This window comes from Limulus polyphemus, unplaced genomic scaffold, assembly GCF_000517525.1.
Source record: "Limulus polyphemus unplaced genomic scaffold, Limulus_polyphemus-2.1.2 Scaffold1515, whole genome shotgun sequence".
Taxonomy (NCBI): Eukaryota; Metazoa; Arthropoda; class Merostomata; order Xiphosura; family Limulidae; genus Limulus; species Limulus polyphemus.
The window spans coordinates 229,992-253,177 of record NW_013667125.1 but is presented as its reverse complement, the minus strand read 5'-3'; the positions used below and the strand labels follow the sequence as shown (position 1 = coordinate 253,177).

General features: G+C 34.1%; 1 long non-coding RNA gene across 2 annotated transcripts; it reads right to left on the bottom strand.

Moving 5' to 3' along the window:
• Nucleotides 1–6,218: 6,218 nt before the first annotated feature.
• Nucleotides 6,219–22,916, bottom strand: LOC111086884. Of its 2 annotated transcripts, none has more exons than XR_002611604.1 (3): nucleotides 22,746–22,916; nucleotides 16,095–16,210; nucleotides 6,219–11,512 (listed from the first exon to the last, which is right to left on the bottom strand). It is a non-coding gene; the product is annotated as an uncharacterized LOC111086884 (long non-coding RNA). The 2 variants fall into 2 exon arrangements; XR_002611603.1 differs by lacking the exon at nucleotides 22,746–22,916 and adding an exon at nucleotides 16,371–20,774.
• Between the last annotated feature and the right edge of the window lie 270 nt (nucleotides 22,917–23,186).

Genomic DNA, 23,186 nt, shown 5'->3' with positions numbered 1-23,186 from the left:
TCCCGACAATTCATGAAGGTTCGAGAAGGACGTGGCGTGATACTAGTCACGTGACCTCGCTGACGCAACAATATTATCGAAATCGAAGGGGATTATTTATTGCATGTATGTATTTTATGTGTTAAAAAATATGTGTGTGCAATACGTTGATCTGTGTTAAAAAGTGCTTTTGTGTTTTTTATTGCACTATCAGAAATTTATATTTGTTTTAGGTTATTTATTTTTAAGCACAGGGTGATTGTACGGAAAATTTTGCAGTTCAGAGTGCCAGGTGTCACATACGATATGGCATAGGAAGTTGAAATTGTTCAGGAATGTTATGGATATAATACGGACGCGAATGCCACAGCTACCACCAAGGAAATAAGTGTGGTTACTCGCAGTGCAGCTCGTTCAGCCAACACGAAACTCAGAAGTGTGCAAATGGGTGAACTAGTTAAATATTATTACATTAAAAGATGCAATGATACGGCAGCTCTCAGGGAATACCAAAGAATGCATAAAATATACAGCAGGCGTTTTTTACAGTATTGGTTTACGCAAGTTTTTCATAAAAACACGGAGGAGACAGGGTGGAAGACCACTGGCACCTGCTGAAACTATCACTGAGATCACTCATGACATAGCAAAACAAGTCAACACATGTCCACATTGGTGCAGCAGTCCATGTTATGATGCCCAGTGACTGAATTTGCCAATTTCAACTTCTTGTAAGGCTCTTCAGTTAACTTTGTGAATTTTTCCTTACAAGCTTCATCATGTTCAAGCACTGAAGGAGATGGATATAACCCAAAGTGTTGCAGCTCTTGGCAAGTCTGGAAGTCAGTGACTTACCAATACCTTATGGGCTGATGAAGAACACTTCATACTATCCTTTCTGGAAGTGTCAACATGTATTAACTGGTTGGAAACTAATCCATATGTAACATTTCCTACAAACCTCCATAATACTAAGGTGACAGTGTAGTGTGGTTTCACAGTTTTGTGATTGGACTATACTTTTTTGAAGAACCATTAGCACACGAACTACAAACCTGCACAGTTAATGTTGCATGGTACCATGCTATGGTCACAACCAATGTGATTCCCATGCTGTAGCAACAAAATGTGATAGACACTACAGTTTTTCATACATATGGGTAACCATGTGAAACGCATAGGCACAATTTCAGGACAGAATTGTTTCACACCACTTTTCTTGTAAATGTCCACCTTGTTTACCAGACCTACATAACACCAGCTGATTTCTGGTTGTGGAAGTACATGAAATCACACGTATACCATGGAAAGCCTTGCACAATACCAGATCTCAAGGATGCAATTGTCCAACATTCCAGATGAGATGTGTGTTGTTGCTGTAATGTTTATTGTCAAATGTATTGTTATGTCTCTGTTCGTTTGTTAGTTTTCCATAGAAATTCTTTCCGAGAAACTTCAGCAATACAAGTCCTTTCTTAAATAAAACTAGTTTATTCTTTCTCAAAACAACTTTTCAATACACAAAATTTCCACGGTCACTACCGCTCACTTGATTCAATTACCTGTCTCTATCTCTCTATCTGCAATTCTCTCTGTGTGCTATTCCAGTTCCGATTAATTGTCTCACTTTATCTGGCGCGCTTATATACAGGAATAGAGGACATCTAGCAAATACTGGATTATTCGTGATGTTCCCCGAACCTTCTAGATACTCATTACGTGTTACCAGCGTCACGTGAATTCCGCTGTCGTAACACTATACAATGAATTCTGGATGCTGGAAGACCATATTTTGAACAGTTTCTGTGATTGATCATTTATTAGATCATAGTAGCACCTAGTGGCAACATGAGAGAACTGTGGCATTTGCATTATACCCTTAATACCCCGTTGCAATTTCACCTTCTTATACCGTGCCATTTGTGAGATATGATGTGCTTAATGGCATACTTTTCTTTATACTCACCTCATACTTTGTATGTAAAATACTGCTTTATCACAGATGTTAAATATGGTGCTTTAAAAGGATTTGGGGCCTCATCACTTGCTACAGTCCATATTGCCTCATCCAGTCACACCCTATCTAACGACTATACATCTTGACAACAGTCCTGCAATAGAGTTTCCATTGCAAAAGGCTCCATCAAAATATTGTTATGGTCATCGTGCACCTCTCCTCTCTATACGCTTTCCATAATCCAGCTGATGAATGATGATAGTTTCATAGTGTTTGTTTCAAGTTTGTTAACACAAAAATCAATAGGCATTTCATTTGTTGATTTTAATGGTATTTTTTCATATAGAAAAGCACAAATATCCATTTTATTCTCCAGCTACTTGAGGTATGCAGCAGTTGATATATATGCTATGGAAGAAACTTGTGTACATGTGACTAGTGTTTGACTTGCAAAAAGAAATCCTTATTGATTATGCGGTGTACTATTGCCTGGGGCATGCTTTTGTCACTGGCCTTTGTGTTCATGGGTTGTCACCTAATACAAGATAATACACCATGCCTGGTGTATGATTTCTTGCAGTTCTCTTCCTTGATGATCCTGATTCCTCAAGTTGATCAATATTCCTCCATTTTCAAATATAATAAGTAGAAATCCCCTCCTCTCCTCAAAATTCTAAATCAATGAACACATCTTTATGATATCAAGGTATGAATATTTTGCATTGGACAGACTTGCTACATACTCTTCGAAAAAAACATTTTTTGGTGGCATCACGCAGCCTACGAGATCATAAACAATGTGAAATTGTAGAGTTCTGATACAGTCTGTTCCATAACCTTATATCAGCCATGCTTGTCACTTGAATTACTGATTAACATTCAAAAAAGTATTAAAATAACATACTCAATCCTGTATTACTCAAAGGTATTTGCATGTCTATCCATTTACCCTAAAATGTGTTTTGTACCACTAGTTATTTTTCTAAAAATTAATTCAATGGTTTTAAAATTTTCATGTAGGGTTGGCTTGATGGTAATTTGGGTTGGATTGTTTTGAATTTCATGCAAAGCTATATGAGGGCTATCTGTGCAAGTCATCCCTAATTTAGCTGTGAAAGACTAGAGGGAAGGCAGCTAGTTATCACCACCCACCGACAACTCTTCTACCAATGAATAGTGGGATTGACTATTACACTATAATACTCCCACAACTGAAAGGATGGGCACATTTGGTGGGATGGAGATTCAAACCCACGACCCTCAGATTGCGAGCTAGAGCCTTAACCACCTGGCCATGCTGGGCCACTTGAAGAAATACGAAATGTAAAACACCAGGTGTGTTTTTTCCTTTAGTTTAGAAAAATAACATTTATTGTTCACCAAAGTTTTCAACATTTTTTGCACTTAATCCTTCCAACACATGTTGAGTATATAGTGTGCAGATAACCAGCTTCAGAATGTAGTAACCTTTTTCTTGTACTAGTCACACAGTATCAACATCAATTTTCTTGTAAATGTTTAGAAATACTTGCTCTTCCCTGTTTTTGCTAATAGACAACAAATTCACTTTTATAAGATTTGACCCTACTCAAAGAATTATATTTTGATTAGTTTATCCAATTTTCTTTAATCAAAATCTCTTTCCACAGAAAAGTGCAATAATCTCCCTTTGCTTTGTGAACCCATCTTCTGACTAAACTTCAGTAAGTAGCTGTTTTTATTATATTGTGAAACTTATGGGCAGTCTCTTTCCTCAACTTAATCAGATCAGAATTCAGTTCAACTTTTTCTGTCAAACCTTTAGTTTCAATGAGTATTACTCTGACCTGCAAGGAACTAGTGCACCTGAGAATACCATCAATGATGTAATAAACTCCTCTGATAATTTTGCCTATTTTTGCTGCTAAAAATGTAGTTCTTACTGGTCTCATCAATGACAATTTCCACCCAGTTGTCTGACTTGGATAATAATTTTTTGGGGAACTGTGCTGCTTACAGCATCTTGCAGTGACTTTTATGAAATATCATATGCTTAATTTACCTAATAAATCCTTTTAGTATATTTATGGATTCTTCAATATCCAAAATATTCTATCATTTTGGATATTTACTCCAGGTTGTCTTTTTTAATAATTAATAATCTTGGTGGATTTTCCATGACAAGTTGACAACTTCCATGAATGTAGTTCTACCTTGATTTAGTCATGACCTTAAACAGCATATTTTTCTCATGACTAAATGCAAACGGATAGGGAAAATCAGATACCATTTTCTTTGGACATCAAGATGGCACAAACTATGAGATGTCAAGGGTCTAATAGACCCAAATAATTCACTTTGTGTTAACATGGAAAATACTGATAAATCCAACTTTCAGGGACTACTGGAAAGTGAATGATGTCTTAAAGGAAAAAGATGCCTACCCTTTAATAAAGACTGAATCCACTCTTGATTTTTATGTACTCCACTTGGTCTTTCAACCTTCTACATGAAAAGTGGATATTCACTGCTACTTGAAGAAGATAAAACTGATGGATAATATTTATAGCAGATAATAAATTGGTAAAAATATGCATAATCTACCTTATCTTCACGAATTTTCTAGCTAGTTTATGAAAGCATATCACCTTAACGTTCATGACATTATAACTATTAGAAAAACTTTTTGTGGTGTCTATAAAAAGTGTTCAGAAGGCTAAAACAGGAAATTCTAAACACTTAACAGAAAAAAGGAACTGCTTCATTATAATATATATATTTTTTGGATATTTTTTCAATGGAAAGCATCCACAAATCAATATAGGTACATGTCAAAGGGATGAAAAAACTAACACAAAGAAGTAAATGTGAAGTCGGAGGATTCACAGATATGTTTGGATTGGCATCTTTTGTGACATCATTTTCTGGCATATTCCATTCTCCTACAAGATTTCTTGGTTACTCTCAGTTCCTCAATATCCACTGATCTTAAACTTGGGTTCTAGTTACTTTACCTAGAGTTGTGTAATCACAACAATGATGACAAAAGATGTAACTAATAACATAAACAAATTCTTGGGTCAACTATAAATAAGATACTGCAATACATGTGCAAAGCTATTAAGTATTGTCCTAGAAGACCACACATCATTTCTAAACATTTAACTTTTGAATTAATCATTCAGCATTGTCTCATAAATTTTCAGAAGCCTAAAATCCAGACAGCAAATGGTTGTAAAAAGATCTACGGTACTATGTTCTGGGTATAATAATTGGTTTCACTATAGGTAATCCAACTGTCAAGTGGGTTCTGTAGTAGAGACAGCTGTGAGAACTGTGAGTGTCAAGAGTGGCATATCAGTTAACATGGAATAAGCAAAGTAAATTTCAATAAGTGCTTTTACAAGATAGTGATAAGTTGAAGTAGTCTACGGAATACATATATTATGATGAGGTTAAAGAAATTAATACAGTGAAACAGGAAAATATCCCAAAAGTTATAACTGGTGCTGCCAGGATTGTTCCGTGTAGAATTACGTCAAGTTCTTTAGACTCATTGAAAAGCTAGACATTTTAATATTGAGAGGGTATGAGAAAAATTCAACTGGGTTGAATATTTCTAACCTGTGGCAGATTGTTCTGAAACCACTAGCTTTACTAAATAAAAACTAGATTCCAGAAGAAACCGTAAGGAACAATCATTTCACAGATACTACCCGTAAAAGGCTAGGTAGCCAAAAACTTTAGTTTAATAAATGTGTGTTGTAAACATCACAAAATTGTATAATTTCACATTTTACACTCACAGTATGAGTTTAAAAATACCTATTTCTTAACGAGTCTATAGGTTTTGAATCTTACTCTACAAAGCCACACAAGAAAGAAAAAAGTGTCATTGATTAGAACATTAAAATGTTACTTATGTTGTTTTGTAAATACTGAAATACTTATTTTAGGATACACTGAGTTATTTACTTTGAAGTAACAGCTGGGACATGATTTACTACATGAATTACTTCTCTTTCAAACTGCACGGGCAACGACTATTGCAAACATTATCTGTATAAATGTTTCTTACATCTTGCATTTGTTAATGATTTCTTTTTTAATTCACACACTCCTTAATACAGAAGACCCACTACTCGCATGTCATCAATATTATCTCTTCAGCTTCTAAAAAATAACATGAAACATAAACAGACTTTTTATTAAGGTAGTCATTTTTGTTCAGAATAACAATGGCATTGCCTTTATCAGAGCATGTAACATGGATGTTTTTATTTAGTGACAATTCTTTTAAGGCTAAGATTTCATCAGACTTTTATTGAATGGTATAGCCAACATGTACAAACCAAACTTACCAATATTTGTTACTATGATATACAAAAAACAAACATCAATAACATTTTTGTTAGTGTATAAAAATAGTTTAGTAAAAATCACTTTAATTCCTACAACTACTGATATATAATTTTCATCACAAAAAATACTGATACAATATCAATTCAAAACTAGGCAATCCAATCCAAACATATACACTGATAAATGGAACTTTTCACTTCTTGTTATTTCTCCACAAACAAGACTAAAGACAATTCTGGTTCAAACCAACTGTAACAATTGATGAAGTATAACCTGTTATGATTTATCCTAATACCAGGTGAAATACTTTACCATCAAATCCTAATACAGGTTAAATTCCCATTCAGCTACATATATAGTTAGACACAATTTCTTTATCACATTCTTTAAGATATTTTCAGACCATAATGTCTATCTACTTAAAACCCAATTTTCTATATATAAATTAATAAAACAATAAATACATTGAACTTCAAGAGAATTTTCTTATCTACTTACCACAAGTTTTGTCACCTGTTCCGGGATTTACACATAATAACTATTTTATGAAACCGCATAAAATAATTTTCCTTGTTAAATATGTGCATATTTAAACATTTTTGTTGGATTTTGAAAAATGTTATTTAATTCATGAAAAAATATATAAACAAAAGTTGCTGAAGTCATTGCAAACTTCAATAAGTTTTATAATTTACTGCTATCATAATCAGTTGTTTGTGGAACACAAACTAAAAATTGAAAATCACCAAACTCATATTACTGAGTGCTACAAAATACTTTGCTTGTAAGATAGCATATCATGAAACTTAGCTAATATCCTATTATTAAAAATACAAACTCAAGTCAAAAACAATGAATCCAATATAAACAGAGCATTTTCACAACATCTCAAAACCAACAGAGGGCAAGAAGTTAATCTAAGAAATGCAGTTTATGTTATCATTGCTAATAGAAATATCACTTCTTAGTTTACCTCCAAAATGAGCATCAAAATTGCCATAAAACATTACCTTTTACCACATAAAATATTACCATTACCTTAATCAGATGAAAGGAAATGCTTTTTTTTAAGTAACTCAAAGTACAAATACTCATTAAAAAACTTTTCCACTGCTGAACAAATTCTCATATTCAGACTTTACATCACAAACATTAACTTCAAGTTATCTTACTATACCACCGACAATTATTCTTTACATATTTTGGATTTTAATACACAGGTTAACAATTTCAAAAATATCATTTTGGCTTCCAACAATACATTATGTACAGCGAACTAGTACACATGTGTATGTTTAGTTATATCTTCAGTTCAAACTCTAGTTTGCTCCCAAAATAGAATATCATCACAGACAAATCACAATTCTCATAGAACTCTTCTTATTTGGTACCAATATATATACACCTGTTCTGCAAGATACTGTATTCTGTTGATAGTTAAATACTTATTTCACCTGCTCTGGAATACTTAATTTAGTTTCTTATGCTGTTATATACACCATTATAACATATATACATTTCTTTGTTTTACTGGTATAAGGTGGTTGAAAACCTCATGATTATGGCAGAAAAAACTGGCATACGGTACATGTCAAATACTTCAGTTTATAAAAGATTTAAATAGATCTTATGGATTCCTAATTGAATAGTTTGGTAGCTTAAATATACTATGACATTTACATTTAGTACCTGTGACAAACAAATTATATTTTGAGTGATAACATGATTTCATTTTTAAGCAGTCTAATTTTACAGCATTTAGAAACAATATAGAATCATATCACATTTAAAGCTAAATCAATGCTTCAAAATACTTCACAAAAAACACACGTATGTCGATGCATCTTATCTGCTGTACGTATAACTGAATATTAAGGATTTATTATGTGTAAATAACTACTTAATCTTAATCTAACAAAACATGAAAAATAACATTTAACTTTCTGCACAATAAATCATCAAGAACAAGTGATGATACAGAACTATATTTACTCTTTACTTGTGTAAATTTATGATTCTCAACTTATGGGCTGTGATATGCAGCTATGGACTATCATGAGCTGGTACAACTGTGAATGCCCTACTTGAAAGAGTGCAAAAAGTTGAGAAACACTGCAGTAGATAAAAAGAGCTATTTAGTTTTTATGTATGCAGTATGTGATAGATGATAAACAATTATTTACTATAAGTAAACATGGTATTCAGTAACCTTTCATATGCAATAAGCACAACAGAACTCTACTCACTGGTTATATGATAGATGTAAAAAACTACTTTCAATTTAAGAATTTATTCACTCTAAGAATCTAGTCAATGATAAAGAAGTGTTATTTACAATTTAATAAAAAACAAATGTTAAAGGAATTTTTATGTAAGTAATAATGATCTAATTATTCCATTTGTGTGTAGTAAATGAAAATGTCTATTACTGATTGAAACTATATATCTTAGGTGTGCTGTATATTTATATTATCAACATAAGGAACTTTTAATTTGTAAAGTAAATATTAAATGGTAAAAACAATTTATTTTATGCATGCACATAATCATGGTGAAAAAGTGTGAGATAAAAAACTGTTTTCCTCCTTAGGCATACAAAAGAAATCAAATGTTTTTTTGCTTAAGCTCTGTGGAAGGCAATAAAGATTTATCATCTTTTGATAATGAATTAGATGATAATGAACTTATTTTAAAACCACTGAAGCAATTAAATTTGTTCAATGCCTCATTCTTCAGCACCTGACTTTTTTTCATGGAATGGTTACTGACCCCAAAAGAATGTATCAACATACAAGGGAATTCCCATAAGGCCTCAAATGAATGACATTTTCTCTTTAAAGAATATTATAAACAGTTGTACTCTTTGTGCTTGCACTGAATGTTGACTCTTAATGGTAAACATTACAATAAACATACTTATAAGGATTATCTTCAAAACTAACACAAAATAATGATTTTGTAACGAATATTTCCACATCTAATGATTTTATATTAAATGGATGAACAAAAGCAGGTGCTAAATTGAGTATATATGACTTCAGGTTGTTTTAAGCAGTATGTGATTAATAAAAAATACATATTTTTCAGAATTAGTAAGACTTAATTAGTGTATACATTCTAGTAAAATACAGTAAATTAGTAATTACAAAATCTGATACTCAGCCTATCTTCACATTCACAATATTTAATTAAAAATAATGAGTACAGCTATTTCTTGTCCAGAAAACTGAGAATGCAGCCCCCACATTCATACATTTGAAAGTTTCTTTAAGCTTTTTCTCAATTACATCATTTTTTCCCTGAAAAATTAATCTCCAGTAGGATAGTAATTGCACAGTATTATCTACAGTAATAAAACTACATCAATTTTTATATTTTAGAAAGCTTAATAAGTCAAATGACCAAAATAATCAATTCACTTTCTAATTTAAGAAAGTCTGATTAATTAATCACAAATACCATAAACAACAAAATGCAGATGATTTTAAAAATGTTTGCTTAATCTATACTGGCACAAGATCTTCAGGTAATAGCAATATGGTAATGTTGATACAAAAAGTACAAACTAGTATGCTTTAAAAAAATTGAATTTAAAACAAAAACACTGAAAATATTCTAAATATTACATGAAAGGTCATTAAATCTAATTTACCCTATGCCCTATAAGTAACTGTTATGCTCAAATCATTCAGGTCATAATAACTATTATATATCATGTGGTTTAACTGCATACTTTTAGTATAAAGGCATCAAGGTCATCTTATTGCTTCCATGCTCAAAATTAAAAGCAAAAAAAAACTTTTACATCATTACTCCTATTAATAATTTGTACATAATTAATGGTGTAATCTACACATTTGTAATATTTGGATTATCTCAAATTCAAAAAAATTCCAGTGTTGAAAATTTACATTTGAACACACTAAGTGAACCCACTCTGTTTACTTTTCACCTTAAGCTATTTAATTAGCAAAAAGTGAAACATTTTAATATGCTTTAGCAAATTTACAAATTAACTGTATATTGATGTCATAACGAATACTGAACATATTACAGTACTCTTTGAAAATGCAACAGATGAGCATCACATAAAAAATATGAGTATACTTGGCAATAGCTTTTAAAAGAATCTCTTTCGGACATGAACAATGAGAACGAAACATTAACTGGCCTATACTAAACCATTATTCAAACAAAATACAATGTAAATCTAGAAAAACGAATAAAGAAGACTGTTAGAATTCAAAAGCTAACTTAATATTTCTGTTACTTGACATATTAACAAAATAGGTAAATACAGAAAACAAAAATTAATGCTGCAAAAATAACTGAACATTAAAATTTCTCTTACCATGTTGCACACAGTACATATTCAGAATGAAAGACACTTTGCTTTTAATCTTTACATTACTGCAACTTGATAAGAACAGTTTGAAATATTTTGAACTCCAACTTATTTCAACAGTCATGAAGCATGATATATTTGTTGCAACCATGGAATGCCAAAGGTGGTCAAAAGTAATATTACAAAATACAAAGTTTTATTCCTAAATGTATTTCATAGGATTTAAAAGCTAATAAATGTAGTAATGATTGATAAATAAAGCTGATTATGCTTAAAACATCAGGTATTTTTAAAATTCTATATTTAAATACTGTGCATGTCCATGATTTATATTTTGTTTCTGAAAAATGTTTAATTAGATCAGTAATGGAAGACAACATTTGAGTAAAAAAAAAGGGAATTACATATACAACTGCATTTTCTTTGAAATACTAGCCACCTGATAACTTTGTCTTATTGAACTGTCTCAAAGTATCATAAATGAGCTTCTTCAATGGCACTATTTCATCTTCAAGAGCAACCGCATTTTCTTCAAGATTACGAAGGGAGTCTGAAATATCTTGAACTTGTGATGAATATTCTTGAAGCCGAAAATATTTACGAACTTGTTGGTATTGTTCAACAGCTGTCTTAGTCACAAAAAGCATCATTACTACCAGGATTAGTACAATAAATCCAGACAATCTATTAACCCGCAGCTGTCTGATTGTGAGGACCATCTGATTGAAGTTAAAAAAACAAAGTCCTCTTCTTCTGTCAGTATTTACTTCGAACAGCATATCACTTCAAGATGCATTTTTAGCTACTAATAATAACCACATTTAATACAATTAATTTAGTCCTGATCTCATGCTGTAATTCTTGTCAACCTTGTATGTGAAGTCTTCAATCTGAAATAGATAAAGGTAAGAACATTTTTATTAAAATTGACACTACTGTTTGTGTTGAAGAAGTTTGGGAGGGACAAGACATATTCATATCAATGTGATCTTACATATAAATAAACAATATATCAAGTTATATTAAAGAATAATTCAAAGTCATCATTTAGTGATCTCAAAATGGTTCAGGTACATGTACACTAGAATCTTGGCAATAGCCTTATACATGATATGTGTTTTCTTTCTTTTGAAAACTGACTTTATTGTCATGAGCAATGAATATCGTGTGTTTGAAGTACTAAATGTTAAATAAACACTCTTCCAGTTCTTGAAAATCTCTGAGGAACTAGATTAAGAATATAGTGTTAAATATATAATAGGCTTAATACTAATGTTTTATGTCAAGTATAATAGAATAAGAATCATGTTTGGCCAGCTTGTAACAGACATTCACACTACAGCAATTGTTGTTGTGACAAATGCCTTATATAAGTAATATTCCAACTAATTCTATGTTCTTTGTATCCCAGCTTGGTGTTGAGCAAAACATGTTAACATTGTATTCATGATATCAGAAAAATATACTATGACCTGAGAGCTTTCAAAAGGTGGACCTTTCTTCTTCAGGGGCAAACTAGGAATGGTATTATGCATATAGTGTGGTTGAAATACTAATATCACATAACAATTAATTACAATACTGAATTGTTTTATAATAATAAGTATGATAATATGTACATAATATTGTTGCAACAAATGACTAATAAGTAAACAAATCTTTTAATTACACTTGTCATAAAACATTATGTTAGGCTTTTTATATTTTTAACACTACATACTGAATCTAGTCCCTTGGAGATTTTCAAGAAATAGAAGAGTGTATAACAACCACACTATATTTGTCATATACATTGCCAACGATGCATTTTGCAGAATTTGTTTTCAAAGAAACAACAAATGCAGATATTTATTTATTTAAACAAAAATGACTAGTACAACAAAAACTTGTACTTCAAGCTACAACAACTGACTTATGATTTATCACTTTGGTGACTAGAACATACAAGTCAGTAAACATGATGAATAAAAAACACACTTTATCATGCAATTTCACAAAACAATATCACTCTACAAGTTCATTACATTAATATCACTGAAATACAGTCAACTTGAAAATACATCATTCTTAAACTCCTAAAACAATATAATATAGTAACTATGTTCATGACTAATTCATGAGATGCAGCTCATTCAAAATGTAGTTAAATCAAAGCAAAAAGTCATAACTTCCTGTCACGAAAGAGTATTGTGTTTTAATAGCACCATCTATTACATATGCACTACCTCTAAAATGAAATTTCATTGTCATTCAAAGTCGATGTAAATCCAGGAGCTGAAAGGCTGTAGAGTAAACAGGCTTTATATTAAAACGCACTCATTTGCCTGTCATATATTTAACTATTCCATATTGGACCTGGTTTACAAATTGGTTGAAGATATTGTACAATGGTTTATTCAGAAATTAATTTCAAAATTACTTTGAGAAATAAAAAGTAAAAAAATCACAAATCACAAATCCACATGAAAATGAATGACAAAAGAAACAAAACTACATGTACCATTGCTAATTGGTTATACACTGACAATCCAAACAGAAAACAACAAATGCCAAGTGTGAAAACAAATGTAATATAAATTAAAAATGTGGATTAGACTAAAAACAAATTGTCATAAATTTTCTATTATGTCTAAGAGTTCATTAGTTGCCCATCATGCTCATGGCAATTCACCATCATGAGGTCATTTTTTTCACATACTACACACACAGCTCTCTTCTTGCCACACAATGCTGATATGTTGGAAATATATCTCTGAATTCTTCTCCAGTGAAAAGTTCCCACCCTGAGCCACAATGGATGCAACTCATCTCAAAACACTCTGCTGAGTAATACAGTACTTCAATCGTAGTTGAACATGTTAGATCACGTTGAACATACACATTTTGCAAAATGTATTGCTCGTCATCTTTTCGTATGTGTTCATCAAGGTTTGTTCCTCACACAAAAATAGAGATCTTCTGAGGTAGACTCTAGCTTCTGTTGTTCTTCAAATTTGAGCTTCTTAGCAGCATAAATCACTCTGGGTTTTTCACACTCAGTGTGTGTCACTGTGGCTTTGACGTGCCACACTGTTTGGACACTGGGATTGAAAGGTAGTCCCATAGCCATCAGACTTGTTTCTTTGCTTTGAACTGGGCTTCTCTCTATCAGAGGTCTGTGTACCATAGACTGTTTGAAAAGGCCAGTAGTGAAGTCCATCATCTTGTAACATCAGGTCTGGTAGATGATGAAGCGTCAGAGATTTGTCAGCTGGCATACGTGGAGGACCATGGAATTTGCACTGAGCATTATGACATTTGACACAAGAGAAGAAATAGCTTTGACTGATGCAGTGACTGTCAAAGAAATCCTTAAATAATGAACTCTTCATTGCTTGTTGTCTTGACACAGTCAAAGTGAGATCTGGATCACTTTTCTATATACTGCTCTGAAAAGCATCAATTCTTCTTTTGATGTGGCCATTGAGATATGAAAAGGCGGTATCCTTGAAGTGAAGTTTAGAGAATAGTGTCTATCAGACCAATATGGGACTGAAGACTGTTATCTGCTCTTTAAGAGAGGGTAGTTAAGCTGCTTTTTTTGCAAACATCAGTCATACTGTTACAGCCTGTTCCATTTCTAGTGTCATAGGGGCACTCATGACACTGACCGCTTGCAAGATGAGCTTTAATATCCACATAATAAAATCTGCCATGTTTTTCCATGAATGAGCATGTGGAGTGCATCCAGTAATGACAGCATAATAGTCCCTAGAAATGAACAATGTGATCAAGCTTAACAGTACAGACATATAGTTTGTGCAGTGATCTGGTCCCCCATCAGTGTAGATCATGATAATTTCTATGGAACTGTGTTCAATGAGATAAATGACTTTATTCAACTCTACCACGTGCCACTTTGGAGAACTCAGTTGAAATACTGAGTCTTTGAGAGTGACTGACACGATGCCTCTGAAGAAAGACTGTTAATGAGTGTGGAATGTCCACACTTTCACTTTGTGTTTACCATCAATTGACACAAAAAGTACATTTGCCTGGAACATGATTGCCATTTCTTTTGTGTCAGGCAATATTGCTGAGCAATACTGTGAATCTTCATGGGCTTTTTGAATCTGTTGCAACTGGATCTGATATTATATTTTCAGATGGCCAGTATACTGGAGTGCAGCTTTTCTGGAGGGGTCTTTAGGCCAGAATAGAGGTGCAACAACTGGGAATAGGTACACCACTGTTCTCATCTTCTTTCAGATGCCCTGTTAATGTGGCTATCACTAAGTACATGACCTCTGTGTGGAGGTGCTCATGAATGGCCATTTCTGACACTTTTGATATGTATGATTCAGTGGCCTCCAAAACTGATCGTATTTAGAAGGCTGTTCAAAATTATGCTCCCTTAAGTTGAATATTACATTATGGTCTTCTAGATCAAACATTAACTGAATGCACTGGTTAACTTGCAAACTACTTTCACAACTAGCAGCCGAATCATCTCCAGTGAGGTGACAGTACATTTCCTGTAGGATAGCAGGATTACAATCAACTTTTCCTCCAGAGCAGTCAGTGAACTCCTTGCTCATCTGTCATGTGTGATATGTTGGGCATTCTTTCCATATTTGGAGGATTAATGCTGCCTCCATAGATTCTTGGTCATCTTTGAACAAGCTGGATCCAACCTATAATGTAAAACAATGTATACTAATTAATACTGGGAAATCACTTTCCAAATGATAACAATGACCAGGTATCCAGTGTTTTGTATGATATATATACATTTATTAAACAAAAAATTTAATTTGATAATCTAAATATTCCTTAGGTAACAGACATGACTTTTTTTAATTCAACAGTATGTGGACCAAAACTGCAAATTATCTGATGAATGCTCTACACAACACACACATACAATACTTCACAAAACACACACAGCAATTTCCACTGTCATTTTGAAGAATACAGGTGAAAATAAATAATGTACTAGTACATATAATAAATGCCAATTTTAATTTTAAATATAACTGACCTTCCACAGAAAATATAGGTTGCCAAAATTATTCCCTGAGCTTTATGTGAAAAGCTTGATACTTAATGGAAGTCCGTATACAAATGATGCTGTAGACCAAGCTTTTATCACCTGGCAACACTGTATTTTCACACACAAACTCAAAATCCTCTTTACTTCAGAGGAAATCAACAAACACATCTATTTTTTCGCACATGGTTTCAGACTGTCATAAAGCAAGGTAGTTCCATGATGTGGACAGCTTCTGTAGCATCTCAAAGCTACAAGACATTAATTAAAAAGAGCAATAAATATTTACTACCAACACATGTGTATTCTAAACTATTTGTTGTTGTTATTTTTTGCTGCTGTTGTTGTTGTCTTATTAATGTTATTATTAGAAATACTGATATTAGGAAAGAAATTATTTAGTAGGTGTATCATTGTTATAAATTTAAAATTTTATCATTTACCTCTGCAGTTTCAAGTTGGTTTGTAGCTGTTTCAGTTATCTTCCCTGATAGATATTGATAGTACTGCTGAAGAGTTTTTGCAAACCCTTCCAATTCTTCTTTGATGTCATGCCACTCTAATAACATAAAACATAAAATTCATGAGAAATAATATCTATATCATATTCGACAAACTGTACCAAAGTATATTCATGCACTGAATATGATTGCATGGGATAATTAGTATAATAGAAAATAAGTACATAAATCTCTTTTTCTTTTTTATTGTATACATACCTCCTCTAAAATGTTGAAGACAATTTGTGAACGGAATTTTAGATGGTCTTCTCGTAAGTTTTTGAGTAAATGTTTATGTTGATCTGGCCAGTTGAATCCCTGGAACTGATCCCAGAATGATGAAAGCCCACAAGGCTTTCATTTCAGTGTACCACAATAAGGATTGAGCTCCAACATAATGTCCCCTATGAAAGTCATAAATTTCACTCAGAGTTTTTGTTTCTTTAGTCCATCCAAGGCTCAACCCTTGTAACTACTGAACTGTGTAAGCGATATCTTGAATTAGGTCGAGATTGGTCTCAAAAAGTTGGTCACACTTGTAGATTCTGTGCCCATTTCCTAAATTCAAAGGCACTGATGACAGTACTGGGCCCAGGGTCTTCTTGTTGATCCAGGGAAAAGCTCAAGAATTTCCCAAACTGAATGACATCCATAACCTTACATGTCAATGGTACACTTTGTGTTGTGCCTGACACTGTATCAGAAACAATCACTTGCACTACACTGTCAATGTACTCATGATCAAGAATGAAACTGTCATTTCTGACAAGTAGGCCTTTCAAAACATTTTCAAAGTGTCATTCAATGTATATTTGTTAGGAATGTTCACATTACCGAAAAGTCTCAGAGTTTGTTGTTCCACATTTTCTTGTGTTAAAAGTGCCTACATTATAATTTTTGATGCAGAAGCACCATACAAGCTAGGAAAAATGTGCTCACTCCTCAATGGCATGGGTGAGTGCCAATGTAATGAAAACATAGTTATTGTACTTTCATGCTCAAAAGTCATAAATATATTTACATGCAGCTCAAAAAATAAAATGCAATTCTCAATTGACTGAAACAGGGAGTTTTTGTTTGTTTTTTAAACTTTTGATATGCAAGGGTCAAATTGACATGCACAGATGACTAGAAACATAGAACTTTTTTGGCCTAAGGCTGTACACATAATAATGTACAAAAAAAGCACACATTAAATTTACAAGGAAAAGAAAATCCACTCAAAATGGACCATTTGTAATTCTTCTTCTTATTAGTATTATTCTATTGCCAGCCTATAATAAAAATGGGTTGGTATATTGTAACCAAACTTTTGTAAAATACTAAATAACGTACTATGAAAGTCATAGAGGTATTGACAAGTCAATTTGTTTCTTCTATATTTTACATAAGCTAAAAAACATCATAATTCTTGTGCAAATGATGTTATCATTACACCTTTTGTACAAATATCTGGTGTTCCTTTAAAAATCCCTATATCCCACGTTGGTTGCTAGGGCAATTGGATTGCAACATTATACACAGATATACTTTTGATGGGATCCCAACCTGTAGCCATAGAGAAAGTAAGCAACACCGAAGCGGACAAACTTTCTCCTCCACCTGAAGAAGCCCAAAAGGCAACACTCCAGGCTCAGAATGACAGGATTGTGTATGCCTTACTCAACCATGTTAAAAGCCTATGCAAGAAAGAAGAACAAAAATGGGAACTGCAGTACTGAACTCTTATGCATCAAAAACACTGATAGTTGTAGGACTCCACCACTAAAGCAAAGTGTAAATAGGAGCGGACTACAACCAAACTGGACATCTACAAAAAAATAAACACATATTGAGGAATGATTAACTTGTGAACCTTGGAGAATCTAGGCATTGATATAGACAAGGAAGATCAATGACTGGACACCAATCTCCTGTCTTCATAGGCCCAACAACTAGCAGAAGAACTAGCCCAATTCTCTCACTACCCCCAGACCAACCAGACTCAGATAACCCTAGAACTAAGTTCCAAATCCCAATAAACTGTGGGAAATTGAAATCCTACACATTGGGTGGATAATAGTGGAGAAGATGTGAACTGAACAACCAACTGTGCCCCCAAAGACCTGCAGAGCTTCTGGACCAATGGTTAATATTGTCACACATCCAGAAACTCTTGGAAACCTTGGATATAGACAGAATCTATTCTGAGTATCTATGACTGAGGAACTGATGTCATGGATTGGTATTCATGAACAGGGGCAGAACTATGCCCCCCCCCCCTGTAGGAGCCAATGAAAATCAAGACTCCAACAACCACAGAACACAGAAGCCGAAAATTGAACCAACATGCATTCTAACAATGGATCCAGCTCATCCTAAATGAAGCTTGTGATCCTGAGAGTCTTCTAACAAAATGAAGTGAAATGATACAAAATGTTGAAGTTGAATTGTAAGTCTGTAAACTTACTTTGTCCCATGTAGGCGAGCTACAAACTCAGCCTTAGAACCCCAAAATTCAAGTACATATTATTTGAGAATCAGAAAAATGCCTCTACTTGGTGGTGGTAGGTGAAATCATGAAGTTTCAACAATGTGTCAGATAAGGCCTAACTATCCCTTCATGTAACAAAGAAGTAAACCTTCCAGCATGAACCACAGTTTCAGCCATCAAGTTGCAGGCTCAAAAGCAACTGGGAAAAAGCCCAAAACATCACACACTCAAAGAACCAACAGAAGGAAAACAAATCAAAGGCAGCTTATCCCAAAGTGGCTTCCTTTCTGTTTTTCACAGGTCATTTAAAGACCATGGTAAAGTAAGTTTTTTTTTAGAGAAAAGCAACTGTGGGCCATCTGTCATATCCACCCTAGGGAATCAAACCCTGGTGCTGCTATTCTGTAAACTTACCACTGACCAACAGGAGGTTTGAAAATCCAACAGACTAAAAGAAGACACAGGAAAATGTGAATCTAAAGTCTCTCCAAAATGTCAAGGATTGCCCTCAAATGCAGGGTCACAGCCCCCAGGAGGCCTGCCACAGATCTAAATATGTCTCAGTCTCACTACAAATAAGATCAGTGACATTCTCAACCAAGATGAATGTGTGCAGAGTTATCCACATGCCCGATCATAGAATATCTTCCAATGGCTGACGAAGACGAGAGGCAAGGGAGAAGGTAAGATAACGGATTTAATGTGAGGAAACGTGAAAGATATCATGCTGGGAAGGAGACAAGGAGGAATAGGCCAATGTTGAACCCAATTAGTCAAAGTAACTGGGAAAAGATCACAGGAAGAGGAAGTTTATCAAGGGATGAAAAGGCAGAAACAAGAACCCTGGAAGGAAGTCGTGTGATCAATAGGACAGCATAGGGCACAGACAAGAGAGAGGAGTCTATCCAGATCAGAATGAGGGTAGAGGTGAGATATAGAGGATAGGCAGATAGAGGAAAAAGAGGACTTACCTTATCGAGCCACAGAAGTCTTGGGAAGGAAAGCACGATCTGAATAAAGGATAAGGTAGGAAGAGTGGTACAAGGTCCTGGTAACATTGAGAGCGAAAATATCTGACCTACAACACCTGCAGACCAGGAGGAGAAGTAAATGCACCTTCAAAATACGGAACATATAGACAGAGGTTCAAATGGAGGTAAAGTGAGGGCATGAACGACCACGTCAATGACACAGTCAGGGAATGACTGACATCTCTGTGGTGGATGGAGCCGTAAGGATCGAATCAACATGGAAAGGACAGGGGAGGAAAAGACCCTACAGAAGTGGAAAAAACAGAACGTGTGGGATAACATTGCCCAAAACCCTGAAATCGAGGAGACCAAAGAACCCCTCTCAAAGAGCTATGTGAGAAACTCGGAGATACAGGTAACCATTGGGTGAGAAGCCTGGAAACCCCAAGTCAATGCCCAGGAGTGATAAATGCTCCATTTGCATTGATAGATGGCCAAATGGAACAGGCTAAATGTGAAGCTATTCTGTGAGAGAAACTGGAAGTCCTTGCCAAGGACTTGAAAAAGCCAGGTGTGAAGACGGAGGACTGACAGTGCAGGATGAAGCACTGGTGACTGGAGTTAATAGAGCAGGTAGGGACAGAAGGGAAGAGGAAGGACCACCTGAAGTTGGAGCAACTGAGGAAACCGAGGTTGAGCAGGCCAGTAAGGAGCAATCAGAAGGACTGTGCATGGAGTGTCATGGATGAGGGAGACCATCCAATAAAGTAAACGGATGGGTGGGTAAACATAAAGGAACAGATGAGACCAATCCTGATTGAAGACATCAACAGCCAAGGCTCGAGGATGGGTGACCTGAGACCAAAACCTGAGGTAATTTGTGATTGAGAACAGTGGCAAAGGCATCTATATGGGGCATACCCAAATGCAGACAGAGCCACCGGAAAATGGCAGGATGCCGAAACCACTACGTGGGATAAACTAGATCTGGTCGGGAAAGATGATTGAAAGAATGTGTAGATAACCATTGGAAATGTCCACCTTGGTCATCTAAAGACCTGGAGAAAATGCCCACCAAAGAGAAAGGTATGTCTCCATGGTAAAGTGAGGAGTGTGTACATACTAATTGAGATGGGATCATTCTATGGCAGGAAGCCTGTCCCTGGTCTTCTTGTGAACCTGAAAAGTAAAGGGTGGATTTAAATTTTTGCTTTTCTAATGGGTGGGTGTGCAATGACTGTCCTTAAGAACCAAATAATCCCTCATTATCCATACGTTATGTTACACAAGAGATTAAGTTATATTAAAATAACTTTGAATCAGTAAGTCAAGTAACAACCAATCTAAAGTCACAGTAGATGGCATGTATCAGAACTACATTTTAATATTGCTTGGAATTTTACAAATAGTATAATTCTGCTGAAAATTGATTGCTTTTGGAAAAGGTATCCAACAGCTCTTTCTAATGCAAAATGTTCATACATTCAGATCATAAAGATGCATTTACACTGAGGATTTAGAATTTCCAAAACTGGGGCAACCCTTGTAGTTAATAGCATTTAAAAAATAAAGGAATATGGATCAACTTGGGGTACAGGATCCATCCAAAAAGAGACCTGTACAATGTTCTATCCCAGTTCTGGTAGGTAAAGTGTGGTACCTTGTAACAAGTGAGATTCCATGAATATAAAGATCAGTGGCAAAAGTTACTTATGTGCCCCAGGCAACAATATAAAACACAAAAAGGACTCTGTCTAGAAAAGTGACCCAAGTTAGATGTACACAAGCTACTTTCATGACATATCTGTTCAGTTGTTGTATACCTCATGTTATTCCATAGGAGGGCATTCTGGTCTGGTCAAGTTGCCAGATGCAGTACCTATGAATTTTGGTGCAATCTGACTGTTGAAATGGGCTATATGAAACTGTCCTCACACATTAAATGCAATTTAAGCTATACTACAAAGTTATTGTCAAAATTCACAGATTTTTAGCTAGAGTATAACTGGACATGGCAACAAGAACTATTTACACAGTGAGGCTCCAAAATTGTTTTAATATAACAAATACAACATCTGTGGAACCAATTGTACTTGATCCAAGATATTATGACACTCCAATTCCCCATCGTCAAACATTTAATACTGTTGACCTTTTAAACATTACAGTTTAAATGCCAAAACTAGTGAAGCATTAGAAACCAATAGGCCTAAAACTTGTGATAAAAATCACATTAACTACAGATGTTTTTACATACCTCTCATTTTGAATTTGAATCTGCAAAGGACAAAGTAAGAAGAATGTGGAAAACACTTTATGCAGTTAATATTGATTTTTTTCACAAATTTTAGGCCTATTGTTCACTTTTCTTTCATTATGCAATGCACATACTACCTTTCAAGAACTCAAAAGTTTATATCACTCATTACTTTAAGTGATGGTAATAAACTAAGTGTGGATTTTAAGCCTTACAAGCTGATTAGCACAGGTAGGATTCAACATTTGGGCACTCTAATCACTAGCTCACGTCTGGCCCAATGAAACATAATTGACTTAGGCAACTTTGGTAATTAAGGGAAAAACTATTATGCATACAGTCATGGGCTATTTCATACAGAAACTAGATAGGGAAATGCCTTCTGTTGACAAACACAAAACTCAATATAGTATGAAACCTTGGTTGTATACATTTAAGTTACTTAAAATTTAGTTAAAGAACAGTTTTTTCTAAGCATAACCTTTATACGCCAACTGAAATAGCTAGAATTTGCATCCCAAACACTGTAAGTTGTAACTTACTAATACTAGTACCACTGCTACTTCTAGTAGTACTAGTACTACTACTACTAATAGCCCATAACTGACCCACAGCCACAGTAACTTAAGTGACTAAAGTATCTATTCAATTTGCAGATCTACATGTTCAAATCTTGCCTGATGAGATGTTTTTCGAATCAGATTGTAAAATTAAACAGATATGTCTTAAACTAGATCAAGGAAGCCCTTAAGACTTAACCAACACAATGTTAATGTATTACCTCTGGAATAGTAGCTCAGCTACAGTGCTAGACATACTCCACTAGTGTACTATTATTTATAAATTACAGTAACTAATTACCTACCAGTACCATATCGCAACACATTATTTACCTTATCAGCTGCAGCGACGTTTCCAACTGGCCACGTCAAAATGACACGAGACTGACTAGTATGTGCTACAGCCTACTAGTAGTGTTAGTTGTTTTTTTTTAATCCCACATAAATTGTTACAAAGTTATTTTTATTATGAATTTAACGTTGTATACTATTACTAATACTATTAATATTATAAATATTAAACTTACGTTTTGAGCTACTACTACTCAGCACTAGTAATACTACCACTACTGCTTCTAACTCTAAAGACTAAAGTCGAAGTTCTATTCTAAGTCGGTAACTGTTCTAAATACTTCTGTAGTACTACAACTACTACTGCTAATATTATAAGGAATAGTGTAGCTTATGTCGACCTTAACTTTTAATGCAAACGTACTTGTATCACTTTCTGATTATTTTAACAAAAAGAATAAAAATAAATATAACTTCTACGAA